Below are 6,330 nucleotides of genomic sequence, written 5' to 3' on the forward strand. Positions count from 1 at the left end.
TAGACCCACTGCAGTCCTGGTACACTGCGGTTACGTTAAGCTCCAGAGACCGAACTCCGGCCCAGTCTCCCTGCTCCTCTCACCCACACAGGCACCCAGTGCTGGGCCGCACGGCCAACCACACTCCACCTCCAGAGCTCCGGCAACATACAAACCCTCTTTGCTTATCGTTCTTTGCAACGGCCGGTACGAGCTCTGTCAACAAATTCACATGTGACACGTTCCATCAAAATGAGTCGGAAGTCGCAACGTTCTATTTTTAGATAATCAGCTGATAACATGGAAAACCCATAGAAAATCCCAAAAATTTTTTTACCCTAATTTCAAAGCAATGACATTCAAAAACAATCTCCCAAAGTTTCACAGTCCAGATAATTGAGAAAAGGCACGTAAATGATGATTAAAGTTGACTTGCAACTTAAACCCTCTGAAAATGAGTGTTACTTCGGTGCAAAACATGAAATATCTTCTGAACCGTTCATGATAGAGACGAGCTGTAAACTGCATCTGAATCGCGGGATTCTCCGCTTTCCGGCGGTCATTGAATGTTGCATCTATGACGAGAAGGGACGGATACAGAAACAGATGCTAAACCGAGTAGCATCGACGCTAACAGAGCGTAGCATCGATGCTAAACCCGAACGTACACGCTTACACATGTAAAATGTCAACAAAACATGACAACTTCTGAACCGTTTATGATAGAAACGAGCTGTAAAAAGCATCTGAATTGTGAGATTCCCTGCTTTCCGAGGGTCATTGAATGCTGCATCTATGACAACAAGGGGCCGTATAGGGTGCGTGTAATCACATGGTACAGGAACAGATGCCAGAGTCACTGGCAAAAACTTTAACTGCTATTTTCTCAGGTTTTAGAACGGAACAAGAGAGTAGGAGATCGTAATTCAAATGGCCACATCTCGAAAACCATCAAATGTATGACTTTGACTAGGGTATCATTTTAAAGCTTATTTTATAATCTTTCCATTGATACCAAAATCTCAACTTTGAAATTTGGGTCACTGTGACTCATTTTGATGGATCGGGTCACATATACCCTACTGTGCTTCTCCGGTAATAGAGCATACAGTCCTATTTACGACACAGGTAGCAGACAGTTGCACTTCTCAATCAGAGTAGCCTACTAAATCTTACATTATGTTGCGTTAACAACATAATTAGTGAAAGGCAAAAAAAGTCAGTGAAACACCAAAATGTAGGATTTACATTCCCCATGAGGAAAACCTCCACTCATTAGTTGAAATGCAATGCATGGTAATTGGAAAGTCTGTGGTTCGACTCCCAGCTCCTCATGTGCGCATATCAAAAGGTTCCTGGGCAGGATATGTTACCCGTGTGTGATTGAGTGTGGTGTGAAGCACTTTTAGTTGTCAATAAGACTAAAAGAGTGCTACACAAATGCAGTCCATTTACCATTGCTTACATGGATCAAAAAGCTTGGGGCAGAATTATTCCTCAACAAATGTTCCCAAACTCCCAGCATAAGTTGACTCTGTGCGTGCTTTTGGTGTGTGCACTCATGCGTTGTGGCTCTGTGAGTTATTTTGCCCTCCTGTTCCTGTTCTGCTCATGTTTTGGGATAGTATAAATGAGTGGTGTGTAATGTTTTCACCTTGAACCAGTCAGACCAGGATCAGAGCAGGAGAGGTTCACAACTGTATTGTCTAAATATACAAACGTCAAGTAGATGGTATCTGCAGAAGGAAAAAAGAAACATTTATTACGATTATCATAGATCCAGTAAGTGTTATGAGCTGTTTCCTTTGTATTTCAGTCAGGACCAAAGTGGTGCATTTCCATCCTTAGAGCTTGTACTCATTGTTTGTGTCTGGATTGGGATTATGTTGTAAATGTCTAATTTATTTATTTCAAACTAAGGTTTATTTGCAAGATCATTTCATTCAGCCTGTGCTGTTTTATCTATCTGAAAAACACCAGTTTCCAAAAATCCACCAGTGGCAATGATCACAGTGATCACAATAAAACCTTCTTTGTGTGCCACAATGCACCATTATGTGTAAGATAATGCTTCCAAAGTGTATGTGTGAGTGCGTGTGTGGCAGCAAACAGCAGTGGGTTTCAGTAATGGCAGGGGGGCAAGGATCGAGCATAGCTGCAAGCTGTCACACTCCTGACTTAAAGAGGCAGTGCATTAACTCTGCATACACACACACACACACACACACACACCAGCTATTATACCCAAGCAGTGAGTCTGGAGGAAATGAAGCATCATTGTCACGGGCACACAAACACACATCACAGTCTCAAGTGTTCTCCTTTGTCGAGGAGGGCAACAAAAGACAGGGGGACAACAAGAGGAGGAGATGGCTGCCTCAGAGGGAGTGGATGAATGAAAGAAGGGGAGATAGAGGGAGGAGAGAGAGAACAGAGGTGGGGGTGGTGGTGGTGTGATGGACAGGTGAAAGCAGGCAGGGAAACGGGGGAGCGGATGATCAAATACTGATTTGTATGGTTTTTAACCACTGGTCCCATGTCAGTGTTATTGTGTCAGTGATTGTGTAAGGAATATTGGTGTGCAGCATGAGAGCAGGATATGCATTAGGTCACTTGCATGAAAGCAACAGAGGGCTCTTCAGTAACCTTGTCTTTCTTTCTTTTTTATCTAGGAATGTCAGTTTTGCATAAACAGTATTTGTAAAAAGCCAGGGACACAATCTGTGCCAGGATTGGCCTTATGGCAGCCCAAGGTCATTAAACGTGTCCTTACTCCTGAGCAAACCCCGTCATTTGTCCTTGCCTTTTTTCAAACCCCTAGCCTCTGTGCTGAGATCGCCTCTGCATTCACATCACAAATACACCTTCTAACCACCGTGTACACACAGATGTGCGTGTCCATAGACAGGCGTACATCCAGGATACAGCTCGCCGCCCACACACCCGCCAGAGCTGAGCAGAGAAGGGCTGTGGATGCCTGATACCTCACCGTGCTCAGTCAGATACCCAGTGGCAGGAAAGTGGCCGAATGCATGTGCAAGGATGGGGGTGGGATTAGAGCTATTTAAAGCTGCATGTGTCTGTCTCTCGAGGCTCAAGCACCAGATACGTTCTCCCCCTCCTTCTCTCTTTTTTCCTTTTTTTTTCCACAGAAAACATCCCATGAACCACTGTGGCTTGGTAAAGCAGGCATGCAGGCCTCTGCTCCTGGGCTCAATCCACTTATGTAACATCGTCATTGGTGGAGAAGGAGCACCATCTGGGCCTACGGCTACAGTGCTTACTGTCCTCAATGTGTGTGTGTGTGTGTGTGTGTGTGTGTGTGTGTGTGTGTGTGTGTGTGTGTGTGTGTGCATGTGCATGTGTGGCCTTGTGAGTTTGTGTAGCAGAGTGAACGGTATTACTGCTTATCGTCTGTTGTCTCTGTCATTAGAGGAGTAACAAGTTTAAACATGAATCTATCAGAGCAACATTAGCTCTGATCATTAAGCATGATGTACATCTAAGCATTAGACCCTGGTGACTGACAGTGTTTTTAATTCAAGACCACGTTTGCCATAAAAATATGGATTCCAAATTTATGTTTGAAAAAAATTGTGGATGATAAACATGTCAGATTGAATTCTCCATCTGCTTTTTTTTTTATCTGCCTTTGGGTATCTCATTTCTGTTTCCAATATAGGACATTTAATGATGCTGTTACTGCTACAGGGGGAGCCAGGTCATCTGGGGGAGATAAGAGATCGAGAGCGGAGTGCCTCAGGGTTCTATCCTTGGCCCATGTTTATTTTCTATTGATGTGTTCCTCCTAGGATATGCCACCGTTAGACACAGTTTCAGTTTGTGATACAAACTTCACATTTCCACTGATCCTGGCTCAGCTGATACAACACAGTCATTATTGACATTTTAAACACCTCTTTTTTAATGGTCTACTCTCATCATTAGCTGAGGTAAAACGTTTTACCCTTACACTATCACTTTAATTACAATAAATGAATGCACTCCTTATTTATTACTGCCATTACCACATTTTATAATGTAATATCATTCTTTAATTCAATGTATTTTCTCCATTATTGTACAACTTTCAGTGCACACTGTGGGCCTGTGCCAAGGGAGATGTTTTAGACTATCATTAACCTCAACACTGACAAAATGCCAAGCTAACAGCAGCACTGTGGAGGTGTGTCCGCACACTAAATATCTCTGAAACAGATGCACAGGAATTTATTGCTCTCCTGTTACATAAATGAAAGTCAAACCAACCACTATTTTTATACATTTTTGTGGCTCAGCAGGTGAGTCATTTTTAATAGTTCAAGGGTGCAAGCAATTTTAAAGCCCTGTGCACCTGGCGCACACCTAAAGCCAGCTCAGAAAATCATGTGTTACTTTTCACTTTTTTCCTGAAAGTACTTTACATTGACAGGCGTCAAATACAACGCAAACAGGTGTTAAACTGTCCACCACCATCAACCCCTTGTCATTTTTTTTTCTGTCCAAACTTGTCTGTAGCTGGAGAGGATAAAGAATGTCTATATCCTTTCAGTATTGCTGAACTTCAGTTGATTTGAGCCATTTCTTTTCTGAGATGCACATTCAATGACAGTTGACGTTAGGAAGATGGAAATGGAATATATCTATTCAAGGCCGATACCATTCAAAATAGGTTAACGCAAAAACCTAAGCCACACAACCTCCAGGGTATCTATAAGTCAGTGCTAGCACATGTCAGTGTTTCAATCTGTGTTTTAGTACAACTTTGGTTGTATATAAATTGCTACTTCATGGTACATGTACCATCTTTAGTTTAAGATTAACTGTGTAAATTAAAGGCTAACAGAATGTGGCAGTCCCCTTCACAACAGTGGCAGGATTCCAGGCTGAGCTTCAACATACCCAGAGGCTGAGACAAACTGAATGGTTTGCTGTTGGATCAGTGGTATTAGTGTAGACATTACCAGCCTTCTAATTAAACATACATTACATTCACTGGACACCTTATTAGGAACACGGTGCGAACAGTGGATAAGGTCTCCCTTCACTGTCGAAACAGCCGTGCTCCTTCATAATGTTGAGTCCATAGTATGAAGACAAAGTTGCTCTAAGGTTCTGCTCCACATTGAAACGACGGCATCACATCATCTCTGCAGATCTGTCAGCTGCACATTGATGCTGCCAACCACAGCTCCACCACAGCCTAGAGGTGTTGGAGGAGGCCACAGAAGTACGCTGCACCCACTTGATGTGAGTCAGTGACACAACGCATTATCCTTCTGGAATTATCCTTATGTCATTTACTGGGGGGTGTTAAACAGAGAAATTACTGAAGAGCAGTTGCTGCAGGGGACAACAAAGGTGCTACCAAAATACTGTTGTAATAAATGTATTTAAAAGCCCATAGGCTTTACGAGGCTTATGGGTGATTAATGGCTAGAACCTAGCTGTGAGTCTGACTGAGTCTGCCTCTCTGTGCCTGTTCTGTTTCGCCTTTAATGACACAATGAATGAATGAGTGAAAGTTTATTTGAACACAGAATAAAAGAAGAACATTATTATTTATGTTCAAAAGGGGTGGGAAGAGACCAAAGCCTATTGAATCCCACCCCTTCTCCCTTTGTTAATTCAATAAGTTATAAAATAGCAATATATATAATATATAACACCATCTTCCTTTCATATTAAGATTTCACCAAACTGCTTTTGATATGACTGGGCTCTTTCTACTTGGCGTTACACATAAACAGACACAGTAGCACCTAGTTCAACTAAAGCACCTAAATGTCCAGTTACATTTAGGTTTCATTAAGAAGATCTCCATTTTTCAACTTGGCATCTGAAATAATAGAAAGCCAGTCAGAAACATCTTTAATTGATTTATTCATATTTAAACATAATGTTTATTTGTGGTGATTAATATTTTCATAAATTTGTTCTGATTTACCTCCAGAATGCTTAACAACATTATATAACAGCAGCCATTCCAAATTACCGAAACAGGATGTTAATGTGTCGTGAATACACATCAAAAATTCAGACAGCTATGATTGTTTTATTGTGAGGTCCTATCTCTACAGACATATTGTGCATGAATAAGGAGACACTGTAGCCATGGAGTCACCTGGAAGGGAAGGTAATGGGGCAAACAAAACTTATTCTAGTTACAATGTGTTTCATTCCAGTGTGTGGTAGAGTAAATAAAACATAACATTGTTGTCTCAAATGAACTATTTGTAGCTCTGTTTTAAGCTGCATCACCAGCCTTAGCGTTTACTTCATCTACCAGTTGTGCCTTCAGCAGAATAGCATACTGTCTTTATTATAAAAAAAGAAGGAGAGGTTGTTGCT

Source organism: Trachurus japonicus, chromosome 11 (assembly GCF_045865225.1).
Source record: "Trachurus japonicus isolate A0001 chromosome 11, Traja_1.0".
NCBI classification, from domain to species: Eukaryota; Metazoa; Chordata; class Actinopteri; order Carangiformes; family Carangidae; genus Trachurus; species Trachurus japonicus.